The 27,890-nt window shown below is 47.5% G+C and overlaps 2 pseudogenes; both read left to right on the top strand.

Moving 5' to 3' along the window:
• The first annotated feature begins 14,602 nt into the window (after positions 1–14,602).
• Positions 14,603–14,929, top strand: LOC125395405 (ASNSD1 upstream open reading frame protein pseudogene; annotated as a pseudogene).
• A 10-nt stretch (positions 14,930–14,939) lies between these two features.
• On the top strand, positions 14,940–16,868 carry LOC148118465 (asparagine synthetase domain-containing protein 1 pseudogene; annotated as a pseudogene).
• The last annotated feature ends 11,022 nt before the right edge of the window (positions 16,869–27,890 follow it).

The following is a 27,890-nucleotide window of genomic DNA, read 5'->3' as shown; positions in this document are numbered from 1 at the left end:
AAGAGCCAGTCTAGGGCCTCCTTACCCTTCCCCTGCTTCCCACCGGCATGAGACTTGAGCTGATCCACATGCCGTGCCTGCCATGGAGGACTGAGCCCTCTGAAATCGTGAGACAGAGTAACTTACGCCCTGGAGTTTTCTGCACTTATTTTGGTTACAACAGAGGTAAAAGTCAGTACTTACTGTGCACACTGTGTGTCTCTTAGCAGCTGCTTCACTTGACTTGGCACCATCTCCTAGGGGTCATCAGAGAGGGCACAGTAGAAAATCTCACTCCTTTTCGAGACGGGTTTTGATCACCCAGTTCTTGAGTTGCTTCTACCTCCCGGTCATGAAGTGAAGGGTACACTCTCTGTCAACTTGACACTACCGGGCATGCCTGTGAAGAATCTCTTGATAAAGTGACTTGAGGTAGAAAGACCCACCCTAAATCCAGGCCACACTTTTTGGTGGCAGCCTACGTTAAAGGACATGGGAAAAGGGAGTGTTTGCCTTTTTCTTGCTTGTCTTCATTCTTGCTGTCAAGTCCATCTGTCCTGCTGCAGAGGTATTCCTTCACTGGTGTTAGAGCCTACTTCTTTGAAATTCCCATGTAGGCTGAAGACCAGCAACTCTCTAGAACTTCCCTGGACTCCATCCACAGATTGGGACTCCTGGGACATTCTGTTTTGGGGACTTAACTGGATTCTTGGCTTTTCTGACAGGAGGCAGCAACTGTTGTATTACTCAGAACCACAAGCCTGTAAGCCACTCTAATAAATCCCATGCATACTTACATGCATATATACATACAAACATACTCATTACACACACACACACACACACACACACATGTGTATGCACACATTTTTCATTGTGTCAGTTCTTTTCCTTTAGAGAGCTATGACTAATACACTCTCCAAGTCCTTGCCTTCAATTCTTTCATCCTTCCCCAGAGTTGAGGCTGCTGGTCTATTCTTCTGGTCTGCACAGCTGGTCTATTCTGCTGGTCTGAAAATAGGCAGGAACAAGATAAACTTAATTTCTTGTCCTTTCCTCATCTTGTCTGTATTTGGAGCAAGGTATGATGGGCAGAAAGAGATAAGACATCTCTATCAAACCTCAGGCAGGGTCCTGAAGTGTGGTTCCACTCCTAGAGACATTGGACTTGATGGAAGAGCGGGGAAACGAGGGCAAGTGTCCAGAGCGAAGGGGAGGCATCACCGTACGGGTCTGTGTGACTCCAGGAAACAGAAGGAGATCTTCTGGGATCTGCCTTGGATTTGACCTCCTCACAGAGACGGAAGAAGGCGAGGAATGTGGAGACATGGGACCCCTGAGCTCAGAGAGCAGGTGGTGAACATCTAGGACTCAGTGGCATCAGCTTCCCCCAGCATGAAGTTTGGCGGGCGCGTACAAACATACCCATGAGCAGGAAATAGCGGAGGCAAGGAAGTCATTGAAATCATAACCAAACGGAGCACTGCTTTTTCCCAGCACATGACCTGCTCCCTCTCCATCCTGATCCTAACAAATAACTCTCCCCGTGAAAATGAAAAGAAAGAGTGGTCTCAGTATGGCCCCTCCTCCAGCCATAATGAAATGTCTGGGGTTCGGTCTTGTACAAGTCTTGTGCAGACAACCACAGTACAGTGAATCGGTGACTGCCACCACCATGTTGTGTCCTGAAGACATCTGTGCTCCATCCTCCTTCCAACTCTCCTGGTTGGTTTCCTGTGCTCAGTAAAGAACCTCCCACTAACGTTCACACAGGCAACTAATCAAACTCCACAGGCCCAATATGAGCATGGGAGGGAGACCTGTCAGCAAGGACTTCTCCCCATCCTCTGGCTCTTGTATTCTCTGTCCTGTCTTCCGTGACATTCTCCGAACCTCACCAGAGATGCTGCAGGTGTCCCACGTCGTACTAACCGCTCCATCATCACTTAATCTCAGCACTTCGAGGCTGTGTTTCTGCGTTAACGCCTATCGCGGTGAGACGGTGGCTTGTCTGACAGAGGCTGGCAGCAGGACTAATCTACTGATATGAACATGACTCTTTAGAAGGCAGTCTGACAACACAACTGGCTTTTCTGAGACTTTTAAACTTGCAGGGGGCATCTGTAATGGAAGAAAGTCAAGAACAAGGGATACCTGGGCTAGCCTCGAACATTCAGAGCAGTTTGCAATTATACGACAATGGAACCGTGCTCATGATGTTCTGAAAGGGAAAACAAGTCCCTGAAATTGACACCCAGCCACTTTGCCTTTAAGTATGGGGTACCAGATCCTCAGGGGTGTAAGAATGTAAGTGATGTGGGGGAATCTATGGATCTTTTGTGGGAAGAAACAAAATGAAAAAAGCACTCCAATTCAGACAATATGAGAGACACATCCAGGTGATGAAATCTGGAGTGAGAAGGCTTAGGTGTTTATCCATTTCAAAAGACAACTAAGACTCAAGAACTGTATGGGAGTGAGCGAGGTGGCTCAGTGGATAATATGCCTGCTCAACAAGCCCAAGGACCTCAGTTCAGAGAACCAGCATCCATGTAAAGAGCTAGGCATGTAGCATGCACCTGTCACCCCAGCACTGACTGGACAGTCTAGCCCATAATCCATGGGGGTTGGGCTCAGGAGAAGACCTTGTGGCAAATAAATTAAATCAATCAATAAATAAAATGAAGATGATAGAGGAGGATGTCGAACGCCAATTTCTGGACTCTCTATGTGTGCTTGGGTGTGTGTGCCCACACATATATGTACACACACACACACACACAGAAAGGAAGAGAGAGGGAGAGAGAAAGAGAGAACCGTATGAACTCTAGATAGAAATCAGTGAGTGTGAATAACCTGAGGCAGAAAACGAAGAACAAGACTGAGCACGTGGCCAGTGGGAACTGGCTTGCTGTGTGTTCAGGAAGAACGTGCAGTGGGAACTGGTTTGCCATGTGTTTAGGAAGAACGTGCCAGGCTTTCTGTGTCACCGGGTGTGTCCGAGACTGGGATGATGGTGGGCTTGCTTCTTGTCCTGCCGGGTGAGAAATTTTGGTGTTTCCAGCCTCAACCCTCACCTTCCCCTGGCGGTGTCCCCATGTTTGCCTCTCTGAATCCACATTTCCCCACCTTATAAAACACAAGTCATGTTGACTTAGAGTCTATGCTACCCACAGTGTGTTGACTTCATCACCTCTGCAAGACTCCATCCTACAGCACATGGGGCTAGGGAGTCAGTGTAGGATGTAGGGCTTGCTTCAACACATAAAAAGTAGGGGAAGGAATTACGTAAAAGGGCAAGTCATCTGCAGTTATAGGTATGCGGGCAATGAAATCCGTAGCTGAGAAAATGAAACTACCCCCAAACTCTTACTATTGGACAGTGTCTGAAGCACTTTCAGTTGATGAGATACAGTAGAAGGCGTGTGCTCCTGGCGTCTGGCTGAAGTTGAGCAGGGATGATGGGAAGGGTTTACAGCACACAGGACAGCCTCTCCCCCGTCTCTCCTGGGACAGAATCATCAGTTCCATCTAACTGCACAGCTGAGTTTCAGGATTCCTTTGCTGGAAGAGTGACATCAGAGGTACTCAGGGGACACCTGCAGCTGTGCCCTCGCTTCCTTAGACTCCTTTTCAGGTGCTGTCAGGGACGCCTGTGCCTCCAAAGCAATGCTTACTTTAAAAGCAGGATGAGATAGGATGGGGCTCATCCTATGGGAACCATCTCAGAAGGGGCATCGGTACCGAGTGAGCCAGAGAAGACGAGGGAAGACCTGGATTGGTTCCCGGCAGCTCCAGTGCTCCACCTCTTCCTCAGTGCATCTTGGACCAAGTCACCTCAGCTCTCCATCCTTCATCCTCTCCGTCTCCCTCCACCTGAAGCCTCTCCTTGCTCTCCTCACCTAGCAAGTCTCTGGGCTAAATGTATTTGTACTCAATATGGCCATGAGCCCATAGAGGCCAGGAAATAGGACATCGTGGGCTGAATGAGAACGACCCCCACCCCGTAGGCTCATAGGCTTGAATAATTGGTTCCCAGTTGGTGAAATTGCTTGGGAAGGTTTAGGGGGTGTGGCTATGTTGAAGGAGGTGTGTCAGTGGGTGTGGGAGTTGAGGTTTCAACCCATTCCTGGCATGATCTCTGCCTGCTGCTTGCAGTTCAAGATGTGATCTCTAAGTTTTTCCTCCAGCCCCTACCTCTGTGCCCGGTTCACCTCCGTAAACTCTAAGCCTTTTGCGGAAACCAACTAAACTCTTTCTTTTACAAGTTGCCATAGTCACAGTGTTTGATCAGTGATAGATATGTTACTTAGTCATTGTGATTCAGGCAGAGGCTGGGAGTGTGCCCGATTGGGTGCCTCCTTGTTCTACTGTCCCTGCCGGTGTACACTCCATTCATACAAGAAAGTGCCATTGAGGGACTGTCCATCCCATCTACAGTTCTGCTGTGGTTTTGAAGGTGTTCCCAGTTTCATGTGCTGGGGCCATCATTGCTAGAATTGGGGTAGACGGGCTGCGGGAGTGGGACTTTTGGAAGGTGGCTTGGTTTAGATGGGGGTCCAGAGTGGCCTGGGTGGCTTTCTAAGAAGGGTATACCCTGAACTAGCTCACATGATCTGTCCGTCATGTGATACCTTGTGCCCCATTACAGTACAACAGGAAGGTATACTAGAAGCTGCTAGGTGTCAGCACCAGAATCTTGGAATTCCCAGCAACCAGACTTGTGAGGCAAATAAAATTTTTATTCCCTCTATATTTCCTAGTCTCTGGTATTTTTGCCACAGCAATGGTAAACAGAGTCAGAAGGAGTTCTAGTTTTCAGAGATGATGGAACTCACCAAAGGCATGTATCTGGATAGTCAGGTCACAGTTGCAGTAAGGTTACTCTACACTTTGCAAGGCCAGACCCCTGTTGCATCCTCCAGAGTGGCCACCCTGTCATCAGCACCTCTTCTACAGGCTGAAGAGATTTGGGTTCCACATGAGTTTGGGGAAGGTTGGGCTTAGTCCAATCAAAGTTTTCTTGCCTTAGGCAATGATGGATGTTGATGTGACCCTGTTCAGATGACGCCTCAGCTGCCTCTGAAGACTGAGTTCCAGGTTAAACTCTGACCACTTGCCCTGAGGTAACTTATTAAAATGAGGCCCAAGTCAGTGTCCGCTCACAGGAAAGGAGGCCAGCTGTACCTTCTCATTAGCTGTATCCTCCATGAGATCTTCCAAGATGGTGACTTGGAAGCACACCGGGGACTGGGGATGGGGTCTGTCCCTGAGGGCCTTAAAACCCAATGCTTGGAGCTAGTGCCCAACATCTCTGCTCTGGAGTTAGGCAGGAGTGAGCATGCGTGGCAGACGCCAGCTCATAATGAGAGCTTGGGTCCCTGAAGCTGGTCACATATCTGGGGGTCTCTAGATCCATACAGGCCTGCCAGGGAGAGACGGTGGCCCCACATGGAGACTCTACATCCTTGTGAAAGAGGCCCCAAAGAGAAATTACTCTTTCTCATTCAGGGCCTCTTCTCTATTACCTATTCATCAAAAATTGCCTGGCATTTCTGCATTTTTCATTACTAGAGTCAACATTTGCCACGCTAATAAAGCAAGGGGCTACTTTTCTCCGCTCAGAAATAGAATATGTAACGACACAGGCTTTTTGATGTCACCTACCCAATACAATATGTATCTGAATGCAGATGAAAGGCAGCCTGTTAGGCACAGGCTTCACAGGCAGAAGAGTAGAGTGGGGGGAGGGGAGCTGCTGTGGTGCGTGTGGGAGCAGAAGCCTGGCTTCCTGTGGAATCAACCTGGGAGAGGTGCTGAGGGAGGAGGGTAATTTGCAAGATCCTGCCCACCCCCAGGCAGGTGCACATTTCCTGAGGTCGAGGCTGGAATGCAGGCAAGCTGTGGAATCAGCTCTGAGGTCACATAGAGCCAATGGTCAGGCTCTTCCACGTGGTTTCTGTATATGTGCACCGAACATATAAGAACAGATGATGGGCAGGTGGGCTCTTTGGGATGGGTGCTAAAAGCAGTGTTTCTCAACCTTCCGAACACTGCTACCCTCTAATACATTTCCTCATGTAGTGAGTCCCCAGGCATAAAATCATTTTTATTGCTACCTCATAACTGTAATTTTGCTACTGTTGGGAATCATAATGTAAATATCTGTGTTTTCTGATGGTCTCAGGCAACCCCTGTGAAAGGGTCGTTGGATTCCCCCCTCCAAAAACACACAGTGGTCGCAGCCATATTCTAAAGCAACAATGTGCCAGAACAGGGAGACAGGCCGGATTTGAACTCGGGCTGCAACTTGGTGGCTGTGCCTTAAGTAATAGGTGTCCATGAGGGGATTTAGGCAAAAACCTGGCCCCTCGTGAGAACTGATATGAGCTTTATAGTTAAAACAACAGCTGGGAGGGAAACAGATGTTCTAGGTCAGGGTCACCTGTTTGAAAGCCTCCTCTGCAAGTCTGGTTCAACATTGCCGGCCTTGGATTTGGAGGTTCACCGAGACAGGGAGGCAGGGATGGGCCTGGGAGTCTCTGCACAGGAGACAGCCCACATGACTCCACTGCTGAGCTTTGTATCGGTTGAGTGTGGGTCCTACATGGGACGTGACAGTAACCGCAGCCAGCTGTATCTTCCGGTTTGTCCCAGGGGTTGCCTGGCCTGGTAACCTCCAGACACACGCAGACAGCGTTTCAGAAATGGCTTCTCCAGTTCAAACCACTTACCAAAGCCCAGGCTGCAATTAGAGAGCGTCATGGCTGCGCAGTATCCATAAAGAGAGGTCATTTTAATATTTGGTTCAACTTCAAAGCGGTAACTTAGAATTATATATACTCCATTAAAATATAATGTGTTTCCCCCCCCCCAAACTAATCAAATGGCTAAATCAATTGTTGGTGGACTGCCAGTGGCCTGGGGATCAATGGGAATAGAAAATGTATTCTATATTTTCCTTGTTACACAGAGTTAGAGCGCATATTTTATTAACGCTCATCCTGTAGAGACCAGATTGGTGTGTTCGCTAAAACAAACAGAACAGTCTTCAGGGCTTGGTGGGAGGGAGAGCAAGGAGGTGAGGAATGTGGAAGAGCCTTCCCCCTGCTCTTGGGCTGTGCTAGGTCATGCCCTGGGCTGGGATCCAGAGCCCTGACTCCTGCCCTTCCCTCCCGCTCATGAGCAAGCGACTTTGCAAGCTGCCTCCCTTTCTTCTTAGCCTCCTTGGTTTGTGAAATGAGCAGTTCGGAGATACTCAGAAGGCAAATGGGTTTTGTCTTAAGTTAACCAAGCCTGAAGGTACCGCTTAGAGTCTTGCTCGGGGAAGGATTCTGAAGTCACACCTGGGTTCCCAGGAGGGCGGGGTGGTTTGTTTTATTTATCAGTTTGCCTGGTCAATGGGATGCCCGGAGAGTTGGATACACCATTCATGTGTTCCTGTGATGAAATATCAGAGAATTATAAATATAATTTATATTATATAGAAATATACATATTAAATATTTATATATTATATTATATTGTATATTGTATATATTTATAATATATATTATATATATTATATAGAAATATAAAAGTCACAGAGAGCAGAGCTTGATTAGTACACAGTTCCTGAATTCCGAGACTCACACAGCCATCCTCCTGCCTGAGCTCACGGGAGTCTCAGTGTACATACCTTACAATACCCTTCTGAGGACGTGCCTTCAGGTGACCCAAAGACTTCCCACTCTGCTCAGCTCCCCTAGGGTGCAGTGCCCCTCCCAATGCCACCACCTTAGTGACCAAGTTCCCAACACAAGAACACTTAAACCGCAGCAATGGTGAACATTATTTCTCCCTGTGTCCGTGAGGTTATTTCCAAGAAACACTGGAAAGCAATCAGAAGGCTCAGTGAAGAATATCCACTGTCACCAATGTGAGGGTGCCATTCAAACCACCAAAGGTCTGAGTGAAACAAAAATATAAGGAAGGACCAACTGGCCCCCTGTTTGAGCTGGGACACCCTTCAGTCCTTCCTTTGGCCTCCTGGTTCTCTGTTTTTGAACTCAGATCAAGACTCATACCATCGCTCCTGAGGTCTCAGGCCTTTAGAACTCCTCTGAATGATGTCAGTGGTTCTCCTGGTTCTTCATCTGCAGATGGTGTTTGTATTGCATGGGTCCAGTCTGATTTTCTGGAGAAGAAATGGTGTTATCAACTTGCGACATCTGCCTTGGGTATGGTTGAAACCTCCTGAAGCCCGATTTTCCAGAACAAATGAAGTCAGGGGCTCCCTCTGTTCTCTTGGGCCGAGGAAGAGATTCGTTTTTCACCAACAGCCTCTTTGTGGTTTCTAGGATTTGCTCCAGCCTCTGTGACTCTTCTCCCATCCATCTCTAAGGCTAACTTTGTCTTGGCGGTGCCTTCTTGAGTGCAGGAGTTCATGCTCCATGTCCACAGTGTTGACCAAATACTGTATATGTACAGCTTCATAGCTGTGTCCTCTAGGACCATGGAGAAGCGTGCTTAACTTGAAGATGCCCATACGTAAGTACGTGCGACATACGTTAAGTACGGCCATCTCTGTTTTCCAGTTTCCATTCATACCAGGGAGAAGCTAATCCAGATGGTGGCTCATTCTCCCCTGTCCTGAGAGGTCGCTGTGTGCCACTCCTCCCTTAATGGTTACACTGCTTGGGTACAGAGTAACCGGGGCAGCCTATGTAACAAAGCAGATTTGAATGTCCAGGGGAAGGAAGTGCCCACTGGAGTAACAGGAGGGCTGGAGGGATGTCTCAGAAGACAAGAGCAAAGAGCTAAATGAGATGGTCTTGTGAGTCAGTGTCCTGGTCATGTTAGCTGTTTAAAACTATGCATCCCGAGAGAGAGGGTCCAGCTGCCAACCTTGAGCTATATCGCTGCCCCTTCTTGGTAGGAGACATAGGTAGTTTATAGACTCACATAGGGGAAGGGGCACTTTCCCAACAGAAAAGCGCAGTGCAGGTAACAGGAGACAGGAATGCTTGGAGTCAAAGCGGGGACATATCTGCAGTAGCGGTCTTTTGGGTTCCTCAGGGCTGGTCGGTGGAACGCCTCCAGCCTCTCTGAAGGGCTGATGGGAGCTATGACTCTGTGCTTCCTGACCTGGGGGGAAAGGAGAGGCTGGCCACACCTCGGTCCCTGTGATTTCTGGAAGAGGTGACCGTGCAGCAGATGACTTCAAACAGCAGGAATTTGCCTCCTTACCCCACAGAGGTCAGAAGGTCAGAGATCAAGAGTAGAGGCTCTCGGGGAGAATCAAGCTTCTGCTTCTTCACCACCTTCCTGGTGACATTGCTTTCTCTACTGCTTTCCTGTGCCCTATGTCATTGGATTGAAATCTTTACGCTAATCTAGGAAGATATCCTCCTCTTAACATCCTGGCATTCTTCACATCTATGAAAACCCTTTCCCAAACAGGCTGACTGTCAACACATCTGAGAACTGGGACATACCTTCTTGGTCCCCATGACTCAACCCACTTCCCCCATGCTGGGCTTTACTCCTCTCTGGGATCTGACTTCTCCTATGACTGGAAGATTTTATCCCTCCTTCTAAATTCATGTTACATGTTCATTATCTGGGAATGTGCTTTGTTAGGGTTTTTAAGTGTCCAAAATTCTTAAAATGTACGGAGCATTTTCAAAAGCAAGATCTGGTTGTTTTTGTTTATTTTAGTGACACAGTCTTGCTGTGTAACCCAGGCTGGTCTTGAACTCATGATCCTGCCTCAGTCCCTCAAGAGCTATGATTACAGACAGTTCGCTAACTTAATTCAGTCCTCACCATTGGTTTCCATTCCCCAAGTCCCAGTGAGTTGTAGGCTGGTGACTCAGTAGAACTGCAGTATGGTGGGTCTGAATCCCCATCCAGGTCTCCCTGGCTCTCACATTCGCACAGTTCCCGATGTAAACGGGTTAACTTTAGCTATAAGAGCTAGTTGATACAAGCCTACCCTATCCGTAAAAGAGGTATAGAGGCTACACAACCCCCAAGGAGAGAGCTGAGCTTCAGCTAAGGCTAAGAGTCCCATTGGCAGGTGTGAAGGTGAAGACATCTCACCAGAGGGCAAGCCCAGCTCAGGTGCCTGCTGTGTGGAGGAGCGCAAGATCTGAAGGGAGAATGACTCTGTCCTGGAAAGACCGCCCAGAATGTGCCGTCCTCCTTGTATCCCCGAGCTCACTAGTTACACTGTTCCTTTTTCATCAGTTGTAAAGCTTGCCATGGATAAGTGGTCCACCCTGAGAGATAATCAATTACAGGAGTAATGTCTACCTTTGCACGTGCCAGGATGTGGTTTTTGACAAAGAACATCCCTGAGTCACTGTTGCTGGAATAACACATAACCCTGGCCAGATTATTCCCAGGGTTGACGGAGAAGGGGCACCACTGTCCCCAGGACTACACATCTACGGTGTGTTTGGGCATCACCAAACCCTGGGTCATGTTTTGCAGATGAAAGCCACCAAGGAAATGGCCAAAGTGCACGCAGCACACCGGGGTTTCGAACCCAAGTGTCTACACATGACTGCCTTTCCTTTTCTCCTGGGCAGCTTATATCTTCTCAGCTGCATCCACATACGTTGCTCTGGTCATCTATTGATAGGAGCACTTCTCTGGAGTCAGCCCCAGACTCCTTCATGCTGCCATGTCAAGTCTTCTAGTTACGTGAGTATCTGCCTACTGGCTAGTGACGTACCGCACGGAGGAATCAAACTCCATGTTGGAAGTCAGGACACACCATGGCTTCCTGCGTGACCATGCGACCTCATGTCAAAATCTAAGCGTCAGTCTAGAAGTTATCAATTCTCCAACATTCCACCTAGCTGTAACCTACAACCTTCTCAATGACTACATATCCTTCTCTCGTTGGGACACATAGATAATAGGTGTAGAAAGATCCAGAACGTTCATTCAGGAATTCACTATTTCATAGTCACTTGAAAGTATAGACTTTGGTGACCAAGAATCCATGGGTTCAAGTCCTAGGCCAGCGTTCCCTTGCTGAACCGTATGTAAGGTACTAAGTATTCTTTGTATTCACCCCAAATCTCTAAGTTGAAATCCTTACACTTGGTGTGGTAGATCCGGAGGTGGGACTTTGTGATAAAGCAGTGAGCGTGGAGTTCTCGTGGGAGATATCATCAAAGAAAGAGGTGCATTTAGCTTACAATTTGAAGGCTCAAGGATGTGGTATCAGAAATGGCTGGGCCACGATGTCATCATGGGTTCAGGTAGATGACGCTGTAGTCTGAGCTTGTGAGTGGGAGAAACCACCCGGTTAGACCAGGAGATAGGGCGTGGGGAGAGGTCACTTCAGCCTCTTCAAACAACTCACCCACTGAGGCGGACCACACTGGCACGGTGCTCTTCGACTGCCAGCCTCAGGACGAGGGAGGGAAGATTATCTGTTGTTTAAGCGTCCTAGTCTCTTATGCTTTGTTGCCGCAGCAGGGGCTGACTCAGCATGGAAGGAACTTTTTAACCTCCCTTCTAAGTTTGCACGCCTGTCAAAAGAGCATAATAAAAGCACTCAGTCCTGCTTTTGCAAATATTAAATAAGTTATTATGGGGACAGAGTTGAAAGCACCGCCTGGCGCCAAGAAGTGCTCAGTAAATATTAGCTGTGTGCCAGGAGCCGTGGTTATTATAAAAGCCTGTGTTTTTGCATGGCAGACAGCAAGGAAGTGCCTCTAAACACAGCCTGGGGACAGCGGGATGGAACGGCACTCTGCACAGATTCAGTGTCTTGTAGATTGTCGGGGATGTGGAGTATCAGAGAAGGGCAGCCCTGAGAGTGGGGAAGCCTTGAAGAAAGGCTGGCAAGGATGGTCCAACGTGGGAGGAGTGTGGTGTAGCAAGCTTTTCTGTCAGCCGCCAACCCACAAGCACTCTTCCGCTCTTCCGCATCATGGGAGGACTAAGGATCCTTGCTTATGAAAGCTTGGCCTTTGGCTTAGGCTTGTCTCACCTAGCTCTTATCACTTAACCCATTTGTATCTATATATGTTCTGCCGCGTGGCCTTACCTCTCTTCCATCTTGCACCTCCCGTTTCCTCTCCTGTTCTGCTTGGCAACTCTGCCTTTCTTCCTCCCAGAGTCCCTGGAAGTCCCACCTAACCTCTTCCTGCCTAGCTATGGGCCATTCAGCTCTTTACCGCACAAATCAGAGCAATACATCTTCCCACAGTGTACAAATATCTCACTACAGTGTGGTGTGGACTAAGGGCAGCGAATCCTGTGCAGGGTGACAGGGGAAATAACCCAGGTACAGCTTTCCTTGGCATTCGGATCCTTAATCCTCCTCTGATGCAAGGGAACGTGGCCACTCAGCATCCTACCTAAACATTTGGGCATTGTCAGTCTCAAGCCATGTGATGCTGGCCACATTATTCCATAAGCATTGATAAATGGGGAAAACAATGACCATTTAATCCTCTCATGTGCATTGGTGTTTTGCCTCCATGTATGTCTATATGGGAGTGTCAGATCCCATGGAACTGGAGTTACAGACATTTGTGAGCTGTCATGTGGTTGCTGAGAATTGAACCTGGGTCCTCTGGAAGAGCAATCAGTGCTCTTACCCACATCCACTGAGCCATCTCTCCAGCCCCATCCTTGGATATTTTAAAGACCGACTGATTTAATGACTGCAAAGTAAGATGGCCCTTGGTGAGGAAGGGTCACCATTGCTCTCTATAACCTGTGACTTTTGCATTGGGAAGTGTGGAGACTCTATGTGAGAAATACATCTGTCAGAGAATCGCACCACACCCAAAAGGTGGGAGATCTATACTGTACCCACACTCTCCAAATTGTGGGATGGTCCTGCCCAGGATGAGTATTCAAAGGGTGGCCCGTGCTCTCACGCAAGCCTACAAACAAAGATCTGTGGTGGGACTGCTACCAAAGTGAGGAACTCTTACTGCAATTACCCACAGCTGAAGCATCCAAAAATCTACCAAGACCCATCACACCACACAGATCAGCTTTGATACTCTTGGGCTGTAAGCTGCAGATGACCCAAGCCCATGCCACACATGTTGTAGGTTCACATGCCAGCTTATGATAGATTAGAAATAGTTTCTTAATGGCTCTTTGCAACAGATAGTTTTAGAAACAACATCTTATAGGGGATTTTTAATATTGAGTGAGTAGATACTATCACTCTTGGTTCATTAGGAAAAGAAAGCACTCTTGAGTGAGTACAAAATGAGAGTTCAGTTGAGGGGAAGACATGAGCAACGGAAGAGCCAGGAGGGGACAAACAAGGGTCAGTATCAAACCCGTCTGACCTGTGAAGGAATTTCCTTCCAGGAAGGATGTTCTGTAATGCCTAGGCAGGAAGGGATGAAGAGAGGATGTGGTGAAACCAAACCTCAGGACACAGTTTTCTTGAAGGAACTAGACCAATGGCTCAAGGCTATGCCGCCATGGGGGTCATGGGAAAGAACCCACTTTTAACAGGGAAGCAAAGGAGGTAAAGAATGATTTTAAAAGAGAGAGAGAGGGGTTAAAAAAGAGAGATACCTTGACTTCCCCGTCTCCTCTCCTCCAGTCATCTGCAGGGCCAGCTGCCAGGAGAGCAAACACGCCGAGGGCCCGCTGTCTTCCCCGGAGCTCAGAGTTGGGCAGCCCTAGCTGTATATCTTGCTTGTTCTAGTCAAATTTGAGTATTTGGGGGTGTTGTTATTAGCTTGAAGAAATTTTTTTGATGCTTCTTTGCCCCCCTTTCCCACGCCCCCTCCTTTCTGTGTTCACATTCGCGGGAGCCTCTGTCCTGTCTCCATGTCCTGTGTGATCATTTGCCATCCCCTCCCTTCCTTGGCACCTCATTCTGTCCTCCCTAGCTCTGGTCTATCCCACTCTCCCAAACATGTATTTACATATAAACCAGCATTAAAAGTTAGGTTCTAGGAGAGAGAATGTAAGGGAACACATTTTGTCTTTCTGTGACTGTACCACCTTGCTCAATGGAACACTTCTCAATTATATCCATTTTCCTGCAAATTTCATTCTATATGAACGCCATTCTGTCAATATCCGTTCTTCTTCTGATGATCATCTAGGTTCATTTAGACAGTACACAGCTGGGTCCGTAGGCCCACAACAGCAACAAACACGGATGCTCAAGTCTCTCTGCGGTAGAGAATCTTTTGGGTCTCTGTCCAGGAGATGGAGTATCTTAACTTAGTTGTATTTTAATTTTTTTGAAGTGCCTCCGTACTGATTTCCATAGTGACTGTGTTGGTTCATTCCTCCCACCGACAATGAACAATGGTTACCTGCCTCACAGCTTCCTCATCATTTGGTTCTCTTGTTCATACTCATTCTGATTTAGGTGAGACGGAATCCCAAAGTGGCTTTAATTCATATTTTCCTAAAGGCTGAGGATACTGAACATTAAAAAAAAATCCATTCATCATTGGTGTTGCATCTTCTGAGAACCGCCTGTTCGTTTCATTAGTGTGTTCAATGACTGATAGTTTTATGGTTTAGGTACTCGATTAAATTTTTATTGCATTCTATTTATTTATTGCGGGAAGCTCATATGGCCTGGTGTGTATGAGGAAGTCAAAGAACAGTTTATCGGGGATCACGGTTCCCCGGCGTGCGGCGCGGCGTGGAGATGCCCGGCTGTGGGGTGCGCGCCGACGATCGCGCCGCTCCGGTGCCCCCGCCCACGGCGACTGCACACAGCGAGGCCCTGGGCAGCAAGATTAAAGAGCAAAAAATCATTGTGGATGAGCTCTCTAACCTGAAGAAGAATCGGAAAGTGTACAGGCAGCAACAGAACAGCAACATATTCTTTCTTGAAGATCGAACAAACATGCTTTCCGAGAGCAAAAATACACTGGATGAACTAAGAAAAGAATACCAAGCCTTAGAAAACTCGGAGACGACCAAAGTCAAGACCCAGTTGCCCTGACTTCGGGACCATGTGCGGCATTTGCTGTTCTGTAGGCTTCTCTGTTGAGCACTTCAGGAAAGAGTTAAGAGAGGATTTGCTGTGCAGCCTTAGGCGACGGGGTCCCGACAGCAGCAAGCAGTTGTTAAAATCTAACGTTAACTATCAGTGTTTGTTTTCTGGTCACGTCCTTCACCTGAGAGGTGTTTTGACCGCCCAGCCCGTGGAAGATGAGAGCGGCAATGTGTTCCTATGGAACGGAGAAGTTTTCAGTGGGGTCCAGGTTGAAGCAGAGGACAATGACACTCAGGTTATGTGCAGAAGCCTTTCTGCCTGTAAGACGGAGTCTGATATCTTGACACTCTTCTCCAAAGTCCGAGGGCCTTGGTCTTTCATATACTATCAAGCCTCTAGCCATTGCTTATGGTTTGGTAGGGACTTTTTTGGCCACCGTAGCTTGCTTTGGCATTTTAATAATCTGGGCAAGAGTTTCTGCCTCTCTTCAGTTGGAGCCCAGGTATCTGGGCTTACAGACCAGTGGCAAGAAGTTCCAGCATCTGGAATTTTCCAGATTGATCTCAATTCTGCTGCTGTTTCCAGTAGTGTGACTTTAAAATTATATCCGTGGAAATACGTTTCTGAGCAGAATGTTATTGAAGAATGTGCTGTTGACCTGACAGAATTGCCAGCGCTTGTATCGGTGGTAGCAAGTGAAGCCGAGCTGTATCTTCCAAAACCGATAGCTCCCTTAAATAAGATGGTGCCTCAAGCTCCACTGGAAGCTCCCTGTAGAAACAGTTCCCGTGTTCCACATGCAAGAGAGACACTTGAGACATTTCTTACAGATGGACATACAAAAAAAGTAGTTCAGCAGTTCATTGACATCCTGAGTGTTGCAGTCAAGAGACGTGTCTTATGTTTAGCTAGGGAGGAAAACCCGGCATCAGAGAAAGTTTTGCAAGCTTGTCATAAGAAAGCAAGCATTGCGATCCTCTTTTCTGGAGGTGTGGATTCCATGGTGATCGCAGCCCTTGCTGACCGTCATGTTCCTTTAGATGAGCCAATTGATCTTCTGAATGTGGCTTTTGTGGGTAAACGAGAGACTGAGCCAAGTGTTCCTAACATCGAAAGAAAACAGCGAAGCCGTCCCAAGACCCTGGCTGAAGAATTCTGTCAGGGTGCCGCTGAGGTGCCAGACCGAGTCACAGGAAAAGCAGGGCTGAAGGAACTGCAGTCTGTCAACCCTTCTCGGACTTGGAATTTTGTTGAAATCAATGTTTCTCTTGAAGAGCTACAAAATCTAAGACGAGCTCGGATATGTCACTTGGTTCAGCCCTTGGACACAGTTCTGTATGACAGCATTGGCTGCGCCGTCTGGTTTGCTGCTAGAGGAGTGACCAGGAGGTGACCCAGGATGCCGCGAGATCTTACGAGAGCCCTGCAAAGGTGATTCTGACTGGCATCGGTGCAGACGAGCAGCTGGCAGGCTACTCCCGACATCGTGTCCGCTTTCAGTCTCTCGGCCTCGAAGGATTGAATGAGGAAATAGCCATGGAACTGGGCCGCATTTCCTCCCGAAACCTCGGCCGTGACGACAGAGTGATTGGTGACCATGGGAAGGAAGCAAGGTTTCCTTTCCTGGATGAGAATGTCGTGTCTTTCCTAAATTCGCTGCCGGTGTGGGAGAAGGCAGACCTGGCTTTGCCCCGTGGGGTCGGTGAGAAACTCATCTTACGCCTGGCAGCTGTAGAACTCGGTCTCACAGCCTCGGCCCTTCTGCCCAAGCGGGCCATGCAGTTTGGAAGTAGGATTGCAAAGCTTGAGAATGTTAACGAGAAGGCGTCTGATAAATGTGGAAGGCTCCAGATCCTACCTTAGCAAACCTCAGGAAGAGTGTGTCACCCCGTGATTCCACCATGTGATAACACTATAATAAACAGCTGCTGCCTTAAAAAAAAAAAAAAAAAAAAAAAAAAGAACAGTTTATCGGTGGTGGTTCCTCCACCATGGAAGTCTTGAGGATTGAATAGGTCATCAGGCTTGTCAGTAGGTGCCTTTACCTGCTGAGCCCTGTCACCTGGTCTTGGTGTTAAATTTTCACCGTTCTTTCTATATTCTAAATATCAGCCCGTCTAATAAGATAGAACTGGCAAAGTTCTGTAGGCTTCTGCTGTCACACTGATCATTTTCCTTTTTGTGCAGAAACTTTAATTTCATGCAACCTATTGGTCAGTCCTTGGGACTATTTCCTTTGCTCCAGAGCCTTCCTCAGAAAATTCTTGCCAGCCCTGCATTTCGAGGTTTAGTTGCATCACATCTTCCTCACAGAGGCAGAAGAGGACTCAAGTCAGTTGGGAATGATCTCTAGCTCACTATGTCTCAATCTTTGGGTATTGGGGGGAAAAAGCCAGTAAGGGGAGGGATAGATGGCCCAGTGCTTAAGAGTGCTGGAGCTCACCCAAAGGACAGGAATTGCTTCCTGGCACCCACACTGAGTGGCTCCCAAGTGGGTATAACTCTAGTTCCAGGCAATACGACGCCCTCTTCTGGCCTCTGCCGGCAACTACATTCATGTGCGCAAAGCCTTATATAAACTCTTGCATATACACACTTTTATGAAGGAAGAAAAAACAGGAAAGGAGAGAGTGGAGGAAAGGAGAGAGGGAGGGGAGAGAGGGGGGAGGGGGAGAGAGAGAGAGAGAGAGAGAGAGAGAGAGAGAGAGAGCATCAAAATAGCACTCACTGGACTCCTCGAGCAGAGCTTGGGGCTGGAGATAGTCCAAAGGCAGGGTTAAGGAATTGTATTAAAGCCTGTTTCTGTAGTGTTTCCCCTCCAACCTTTCTCTTATGGAACAAGCCTGAAGCAGGGGGGAAATAGTCACGAAGTCCTCTGTGTTCTCCATTTTTTTATAGAGAGGATTTAGGAGAATTTCTTAGGAAATGAGGAAGAACTCTAGGGAAAAGTTAAAGTGAAAAAAAAAAAGCCAGGAGGCTGAGAGACTAGAGCATTGGTAAAGGGACCTGCCAGGCGGGGATGTGGGGAGAAAATGGATATTAATGAAACATCATGAGAGAATTAAGACTGCCAAGTGCTCTCAGATGTCTATAGGGACGGCTCCTCGCACTGGCTTTTGGAAAAAGTTAACATGTAAAAAGTTCCTCATAAAACAAGCATTCTAAGAATTTCAGCTTGGAGACATTCCTGGCTAGCATCGCGCCTGCAGTGGGGAATAGCTTTGATTAAGTCCTGCTGGTAATTAGGATGCCACGGGTCCGTGCCAAATGTTCCCAAGGGCGGCATGCAGGGGCACCCAAGGGAGAGAGCCCTCACCTCTCTACTTCCTGCCTATGGAGCAAGCCAGCCAGAGATAATGCCTAGATTTAAACAACAGGTCGGTCCATACTTAGATGTGCCCACATCACCTGCAAGGCTCACCAAACCCGCCTGTGTGTGAGCACAAACTAACAGGTAGGATATCTCATCAACACCCGTGCCCTGTACCCGAGGCCAGCCTCTCTCTCCTACAGGCAAGCTCTGGCAGCCAAATTCACGCCATCAGACCCCAGTCGCGGACAGTCCCTTGGCTAAAGCTGAGTCGATCAGATTCTCTCTCTGCCCAGCATCAGGAACCAACATCGACAGACACTCTTGCAGTGGCTCTCAACTTCCTGCTTGCCTGGTGGAAAGCCGGTTGCCTGCCACTGAATGCGACTTACAGAGAAAGAAGGATGAAGAAACTGCAGGGTGAAGAAGAGACTCAAGGCTGCCAGGCTGAAAGGGAACAGGAAACAGACCCTGGTCCAGTCCTTTTAGAGGTCTCCATCTCATACCCCCCCCCACCTACTTGTCTAAATTTGAGAGCTTTGACACAGAAACACTATCATGAGAAAATGATGGCAGCCATATCATGGCCCCAAATAGTCCTGTGCCTTCATGAGAGATGAGACCGAGTGCTCTAAGTGTCCATTTCAACTTAGGCTGTGTTTCCTAACCCTTAGCTTATGTTGGGAAGCCTGCATTCCCTCTGAACCTCAGACTGAAACTTCATGGCAACAGTGTTGCCAAGTGGGTTCGGAAGGAGGTAAGGGGATTGTGAGGGTTGCAGACTCTTGGATGGAGTTAGCGCTGTATGGAAGGGCTGGCTGGAACTAGTTATGCATCTTTGCCTTTCTGCTATGCGGGGACGCTATGTTCAAGGGGTCATCTTGGAAGCAGAGGCCAGACCGTGGCCTCTGTAGCCTCCAAAACTGTCATTTAACTTCGTGGTGTTTAATTACTTGGGCTAATGTTTTAACAGCAGAAATAGCCCTAAACACTCTCGCTTGGAGCTTCCGGTAGAGAAGTGGCGGACATGCTCTGTGCATTTGTAACTCTTCTGTGATCGAATACCTGAACAAAGCCAACTGAGGGAGGAAGAGCTGGCTTCAGCTCACAGTTTGAGGGGACACAGGCCACTGTGGCAGGATGACATGCTGACAGGCACTTTGGATTGCTAATCACACTGAAGCTGCAGTTGGGAAGCAAGGAGACATGAATGATGACGCTTGCTTGCTTTCTTTTTTTATGCAGTCCAAGGATGTCATCTACATCCAGAGTGGATCTTTTCTGCTCAGTTAAACCTTGCTGGAAACACCCTCATAGACTCCTTAAGAGCTATGTCTCCATGGTGATTCTAAACTCTGTCAAGTTGGCCATGGTGAAAATTAACCATCACCCCATGGGATTTGTCAGGACCAGAAGTAGCCCTTGTCACATCCTCATAGTCAGACACTTGGCTCAGTAGGTCAACAGCAGATGCTCCTTGGGAAAAGAGAGAACTCCATTAGACCAGATAAGCCTAGAGTTCACCGTGTGGCTACATTCTATAGCTTCTAGCTATTTCCGGGTGCCTATAGTTTATACTTGATAGCAACTTAGCATTTACGTGGATCTGAGACCTGTGACCCAGGATCACTCCTGTACTGTGCCATCAGGAAAGTGTGGTCCCTCCCAACTGTCCAAAATGACTGCCAGTAAGATTCCCAATATAAATACAGTATAGAATCATCTGAGAACTTTCCAGAAAAGAGATGATATATGGGCTGTGGTTCCGACCAACTGAATCAGTTTGGATTTGGAGTTTGGACTTTGTCTTAGTTAGGGTTTCTACACCTGCAGTGAACACCATGACTGAAAGTCAAGGTTTGGAGGAAGGGGTTTATTTGGCTTACATGTCTATATCACAATTTATTATCAAAGGAAACCCGGACAGGAACTCACAGGCAGAAACCTAGAGAAAAGAGATGATGCAGAGGCCAGAGAGGGGTGCTGCTTACTGGCCTGCCCGTTATGGCTTGCTCTGCTTTCTTAATAGAAGCCAGGACCACCAGACCAGGGATGGAAGCATCCACAATGGGCTGGGTCCTCCCCCATCAATCACTAAGAAAATGCCTTACCTCTGGATCTCATGGAGGCATTTTCTCAACTGAGGTTCCCTCCTTTCAGATAATTCTAGCTTGTGTCAGGTTGACACAGGACTAGTCAGAAGAGGCATCATCCCTTTATAAAAGATGCTGATATTATCCAGGCATGATACTCCCTGGCCCTAACCCCAGCATTATGATATTAGAGGCAGAAGGATGGCAACCTGGGCTACCTAGTGAGACTCTGCTTCGAAACAAAACAAAGCAATAGACAAACATCAACAAACAAACAGAAACAAAAATGCTTAAGGTGCTACCAGGATTGATACCCACTGAGCTGGGTGAATTGGCGAGTTGCTTATTCGTGCTTCTGAGAAGATTCGCGGCCGAGCCAGAGAATATTTGATCTTTACAGCCCAGCACTGAGAATGAACTTCAGTGCCTTCCTGGGATGAGTCTGAAAAACAGGTTGAACTGGGACAGCCTTGGGTACTGAGCTTTCCTGTGATTGCTGAGGTCATGCCAGCCTGGACAATCTGAAATCCATCAGCCATTGTTCATCCTCATTTGGACTCAACATGGGGATTTATGAACATTCCCACACTGTATGGAAATCACATGGTTCAATAATAGAAAATGTAAATTAGATTACCATGGAACCCTCTGACCTGCTCAAGAGAATCAGCCATACATACAGACATGGACGAATGTATACACACATACACACACACACACACACACACACACACGCCAATGGTAGTTTGTTAATGATACATTGAATTTTTAAAGTGTATCTGTGGGGATCTCTATGTGTTCCCAGCATATGGCAAAGGCTCAATAAATATTTGTTGAATTCATGAATAAATGAACATATTATCACTGTAGAATTCACCACATGCTCTGTGGATTACGGAGAAATTTCAAAGAAATGTTATATTTTGAGGTCCAAACAAAAAAATCAAGTAGACCTGCCTCCATCCAGACCTGGGGGACCAGAGGCCAGAATCACGCATTGATTTGGGCTCTGCAGTTCCCACTGGTTTTGCTGTCAAGAGTCTCAAGTTTTAAGTGGTTCCTGCTGTCTACTCTAGCATGGTTCATCCTGCCTGGCATTGGGCCAGTAGTCAAGGGGGCATGATGGGTGATTGCATGCAAGTCCCAATGCCCATTCATTTCTCCTGTGGGCTTTGCTCTTCCAGCTCAGGGGTTCCCAGACTTGCCAATGGCGACATCAGCAGGAATTGAGATGTAGTAGTGGATAATCCCAAGATGTGGGGATGCTCCCAGTGTCCACAAGGTGGTTGAAGTGTCTGCTCTGATATTGTACTACACTTGATCAAGTATCTGCTGTTTTTAATACTGAAAATAATGAACTAAAATGGCCTCTCCCTGCTGCTTTACTGAGTCATCTGTGATTCTTTCCCAAGGGCAAATGTCCGCTTTGGAAAGTGCATGGTATATGTAAAGGAAGGCATATATAAAGGAACAGGAAAGGGGCTGGAGGGCTGGAGTGATTGCCCCCAAGAGGAAGGGCTGAGAAGCTATGACAGCAGTCATTAGATTTCTGAAGGGAAGCTAGACACACGAATGAACTCAGCTGGGTTTTCCATTTAACATTTAGAGAAATATCCGTCCTTCCCACACCAGGGTTCCAGGGACTCACCCTATGAAAGGGCAGAGTTTTGTCTTCTGGGTGTCCCACCAGCCATGACCTCTACAAGCTGTGCTTGGTGCTTGTTGAGACTGAGTCTCGCTCTGTAGTTCTAAGTGGCCTTGAATTAGACATCCTCCTGCCTCAGCTTCTGAAAACTAGGATTACAGGTATGTGACACCAAGCCTGGCCTCAGTATGATTTGTGTCATGGAAAATAGCCCTTACTTTTCATTTTTCAGTTATAGAAGCTGTACTCAGAGCTGTGTGTTTTCACACCATTTTCACACCCTCCTTCCCCAGCTCCTCTAAGTCAGATGTGCCCACCTGGCTTGCTTCTCCACCCTGGCCTGCTTCTCCACCCTGGCCTGCTTCTTCACCCTGGCCTGCTTCTCCACCCTGGCCTGCTTCTCCAACCCGGCCTGCTTCTCCACCCTGGCCTGCTTCTCCACAAGTGGCTGTTTTACATCTGCAGATGGAGGCAGGTTTCAGCATGGGAAGGAAGGTTTGCTGAAGGTCTAAGCCAGGCGCAAGACAGGCTGAGTTTAAGGACAGTGAACCCCAGTGACTTAAGCTTTCTCAACACCGACAGCAATGCTGCTGATTTCTCAGCCATAACATAGATGATGATGATGATGATGATGATGATAAAATAACAATACAGCATAGATAAACTTGATAGAACTCAATTTTTGAAGACTTACTTATTTTTATTTTTTGTGTATGTGTGTGGACCTGTTTGTGTGTGTGTACCATGTTGATAGAGGTGTCCACAGAGGCCAGAAGAGGGCACCAGATCCCCTTGAACTGGAGTGATAGGCAGTTGTGAGCTACCTGGTGCCAGGGTTAGAAACCATACCCAAGTTGTATATAAAACAACAAGTTCTTTAAGATACTGAACCATCTCTCTAGCTACTAATTATATTAGTTAGAAACAGGAAACTGAGGCTGGTTTGTTGCTACCAACATCAAAATAAAAGACAGGGAAGTTTGAAAAGCAGGGTCACTGGCAGGAGAACCTCTATCTGCTATGCCTCTTAGTAAACATCCTGGTTCAGGAGCCAATGGGCATTGTATTGGAAGATGGTATTTTCTCCAGCTGCTCATTGCCTTGCTGGAGGACTGATGTTGATCATCCACAAGTGGTGGTGACTTGGACACTCTCTTCAGAACTTTTGAAGGCACAGAGACACCATTTTAGGTTTTAAGCCTCCAAAGGAGCAGATGGAGAAAGTGGTGGCATCCTCCCCTCCCCCACCCACATGAGATGACATAGGGACAGACCACGGGGGTTCTTCTGTCACTTTGGTCTTCAGTTTGACAAACTTAGTGGATGACAGTTTGGGACACTTAGAGTCTCAATGCCCTCCACTGAGAGCTTGACTGGCCCTTCTGTCTCTCTCTGCTTGTCACACCATGTTCCTATCACAATCCTAAAAAGGAACATGTAGTCCCTACATTCCAGCTTCCTACCTTTACCCAGAGTTGGCCCTCAGGTTGATCTCAGTGCATTTGGTTTGATTAGTAGCCAGATGTTCTTATTTTAAATTAGTAATTCAAGAGACCCTTACAAAAAGCAAAGCAATGGGGGTATTTTATGTGAAGAGGAATTTTCTGCTTCTACATAAACTGGGATCTGGAGTTGCGGGTCTGCACCCTGTGGGTGCCGACAAGGTGGGGTGTTGGCGTAGTGCCACGAAGGGTTTGTTCCCAGTGTTGTCCCCACTGCCATCACCCTCTGTCCCTTCGTCTTGGTTTGCCATCTCCAAGAGTCAGAATGTTTATGATGGCTTTCTTGGTAGACCCTTTGCAAGTGGGCACACTAGACAGGAAGGAAAATAAAGTAACAGAGGGCAGGGAAGAACACACTCCTAGGATGGCATCTGGAGTGTAACCCTGCTGGTGACACTGAAAGCCAGCGAGAGATAGGCCTGCCCTCCCGAGAGAATGGGGTGGTGGCACACGAGTCCCTACCCCTGTCTCTTTGGCCTGCTCAAGCAGAAGGACCGAGTGGCTGTGTTGGGAAGCTCAGAAAGCACTGAAATAAGGAGGCTTGCCCAGGGTTGAGCTGCCCTTCATAGCTCTGTGAAATCTTTGACACTGTTCCATTGTCATTTTGCCAGCTTCGGCCACTCATGTGTAGTATTGTGTTGGGATCAAGGGTTCTTCCCTGGAGGTTTAGGGACGTGTAGACCTTATCAAGTCATTCATTGTCCCACAATAAGAAAGTCAGCCACACTGCATGCCTATGGGGCCTGGTGTTGCCACATCTTCATATGAAATGGGGTTGTCCTTGAAACACACAGCCAGGGTTCCTGGGTTCATCTGACTTTTTTCTCCCGAAGCATTGAAATCAAGTCCTTTGTGCCGCTGGTCTGCTCCAAGCTTAAGCTGCCAGCTGGTTGTGATGGCATTGTGGGAGGGACCAGCTGGAAGAGAGGAGTTAGCGGCCCTTCCCTCAATCCAACCTCCAGATCATAATCCAACCTGGGGCCTTCTTCAGCACTGATACGGCTACCAACCAGCTCTGCCCAGCAAATAGAAAATGACAGAACCAAGTGCTGGTCCTATTCTACCTCATGATGGCATTTCCAGGACTCGAAGCCTGTCCATCTGTGCGATAAAAGGGGAGTTCTTGGACAGATGGGTGAGTTAATCTTCCCAAGAGAGCAGCTTCAGACCACAGTGATGTCCCACCAGGAGTAGCTGCAACTGTTCTCAGGTGGGAGGCCTGTTAGCAGCTCTCTGTCCGAGGAGCCTCAGTCTGAGATGTTCCAACTTTCAGGGCCATCTTCTCTCTCCACATTGTTAGATTTGCTTTCCTTTACGTCTTTGAACATGAGAGCTATGGATGGTCAGGATGGAGTGCAGCCCTTTCAGGATCAAGATTTCAGGATCTTCCTCACCTTACTCCCTTTCCTGCATGCTAAGGATTCCTGCTGTAGGAGGCATATCCCTGCACTGAGAGAAGGACTCAGGATATGGAGTCAAATGTATGACTTTATAATACATTATGAGGAGTACATGAGCTACTGTCTGCCAGCTGAGAAAGCCCCTGGCTTCTCCCGGCCCTTACCTCCTTGTAAAGACGGTACTTAACATAGCACCTACCTTAGTGAGTCATTGCAAGAAAATAAATGAATGGAAACAAACTCACAACAATTAATCTAAAATGGGATGATTTTTTGAAGAACTTGCCAGGCACACAGTAAGAGCTCCATCTCCACCATCTCCACCGTCGCCACCGTCCCCACCGTCCCCACCATCTCCATCATCAGATGTGTTATTTTATTTGCTCCTCTTCTCATCTCTGTGACAAAATACCTGACACCAACAACTTCCTGAGAAGGATGAATTTTCATCTCCTGACTTAGAAGGCTTCAGCCCATAGTTCTTGGCTTGTTGATTCTGGGCTCATGGTAAGGAGGCCATCATGGCAGCAGGAGCATGTGGTAGAGACTGCTCACCTCCTGGTGGACAGGAAACAGAGAAGGGGAATACAGAAACGAGTCAGAGCCTGATATTGGCCCCAAGCGTGAGCTCTAGCGGCCTACTCTCTCTGGCTAAACCCCACTTCCAACTTCTCCACACCTCCTAATAAAGAATGCTGTCACATTATAATTCATCAAGGGATTAATCCATTGATCAGAATATAACACCTCCCTGAAACCCATCCTCTGGCTATCAAACACCCTACATATGAGCCTGTGTAATTGTGGTACATATTCAGACTGTAGCAGTCATCAGTGTCACCACTGCTGCCATGATCACCAGCACCACTGTCAACATCACCATGGTTGTCATCTTCACCATCATCGTTGTCATCTTCACCATCATTATCATCTTTGTCACCATCATTATTGTGATCATTATCACTACTGTGGTTCTCATCTTCATTGCATCAGCATCACAATCACCAAAATAGTCATCGAAGTCATCCTCATCACCTTAGCCATCATCATCACTACCATCACCGTCAGCATCACCACACACTGAGATTCCGGGAATGCCAGCACTGAGCTTTCCTAAGAGAGCAGGACCCCATCCACTGAGAAAGCTCAAAGGGAACCTTAAATAATGAGGACTTGAAGATGGGTGCGGAAAAGTTGAAAGAATTTGAATGAGTAACGGAATTGCAGGGAATAGCGAGTCTGAGGAGAAAGAAGGGCTTTCCAGGTAAGGATGAGACTGCCAGGAATATTCAGGGCGAGGAGCACATTTAGCTGGGATGAGTTAGTCTGAAGGGAACATGACACAGAAGCGATAGGAATGCCTAGGTCTGGTGGCCAGGAGCTGGGGGAGGGAGTCAGTCCATGTGGTCTCTGCCCAGACCTGTGTGATTGAGCAAGGACTACACATGCTTAGGAGGAGCACTCTGCTTTCTAGGGGAGGCCAGGTTCCCAGGTGAGAAGATTCTCCTGCAAGTTTAACATAATGGCCTACATGATCATATGCCTGGATGCTCCATTTGTCAAATTACATCCTTTGTGTCAGCAGCAAAGCCAAAGCCCTGTGGCAGGAGCTTGGAACAGGCTGGGTAGCCACACTTTATTGGACAGTATTGAATTTGTTCAGACCCCTGCAATTTCCCTGGAAAGGGGCATGAATATGAGGTCAATTTAGCCTCCAACTCAGAGCCACAAAGTAGATAACCAGCCACCGCAGCCGGTGGGGGAGACGAAATATTCGGTGGGGCCGTTCAATAAGTCAGCCATTAGCAGGGAAAGTGCTTACATGCACTTAAAAAAAATTAAACAACAAAGTAAGAGCAGTTGATTGACAAGGCATCAATAAAGCTGTGCGGGTGCACTGTTGACCCCCTCCCTCCACGAGCACCTGCCAATCTGTGTTTATTAGAAATCAGCTCCTATAACCAGCTGGTGGCAGAGACAGTGGTGCGCACGGGGCTACTCCTCGAATGTGCGATTGTGGAGCGCTAACTCGTTAATTTGTGGCTCCTGGTTCAATTTCGCTGTCATCTATTGCAGCTGCAACGTGTGGACAGTGTTAGGAGGAGGGTAAGCATTTCACAACTTATATCTTTAAGGCTTGTTCCAGGCCCCACTCATCTTCCTTCCTGCTGACCAACTGGATCCTAATTTGTCTTCAGGGGAGCCACATGTTGTACTACAAATTAGTGGTCTTCCTGGTCTTCCTGTCTCAGAGAAAGCGCACTAATTTTCAATCAAATGCCTTAAAATGCACAGGTAGCTCAAATTATGAAAACTTTATATAAGCTACAAATGCAACAGTTTCTTTTATCTCTTTAAAAAATATCTGATTGAAACAGAATTCCATTACTCCCCCCCACTCCCTTTATTTCCTCCAGCCCCTCCCCCAACTCAAAATCCTTCTATATTCCCCACTTCCAAGTTGATAGCCTCTTTTTCTTTGGTTATCATTGGTTTGTGTATATGCACTAATGCATAAATACAGCCTGCTGGGCCTGTTTTTGTTATTTACGTAGCTATGATTTCAGTGCTGACCACTCTGCATTGAACAACCAATAAGAAGGAGCATCCTTGGGAGAGGCCAGTTCTTCTCCCAGCAGTCAGTAGTTGCCTCTAGTTTTTTCTCCAAAGGGGGAGGCCTTGAGAAACTTTCCCCTCTACACTAGAATGTCTATGAATAGTTCTATTATTCTTTCTTATCTCTGCAGCCATTCCTTGGGGGAAAGACTTTCACGCAGATTTCCTGGGGTGCTGGCTCTTCCATTCTTTCTTCCTCTTCTTCCTCAAAGCTAAGCTATTGACGCCATTCTGCCAAATGAGAGACGAAGGCTGAGTTTCTAGAGGAAAGATGAATATTGCCTTGATAATATGGATGACATCTTTCTCTTTTCCTTTTGTGTTTTCTGCATGTTTGGAATATGGATGGATGTCTAGAGGCACAGTGGTCATACTCTGACATGAGGCTACAAGCTAGAGGA

Source organism: Myodes glareolus, chromosome 22, assembly GCF_982192425.1.
Source record: "Myodes glareolus chromosome 22, mMyoGla1.1, whole genome shotgun sequence".
In the NCBI taxonomy this organism is placed as follows: Eukaryota; Metazoa; Chordata; class Mammalia; order Rodentia; family Cricetidae; genus Myodes; species Myodes glareolus.
Note: the sequence above shows the minus strand (reverse complement) of the source record. Positions and strands in the feature narration are given on the sequence as shown.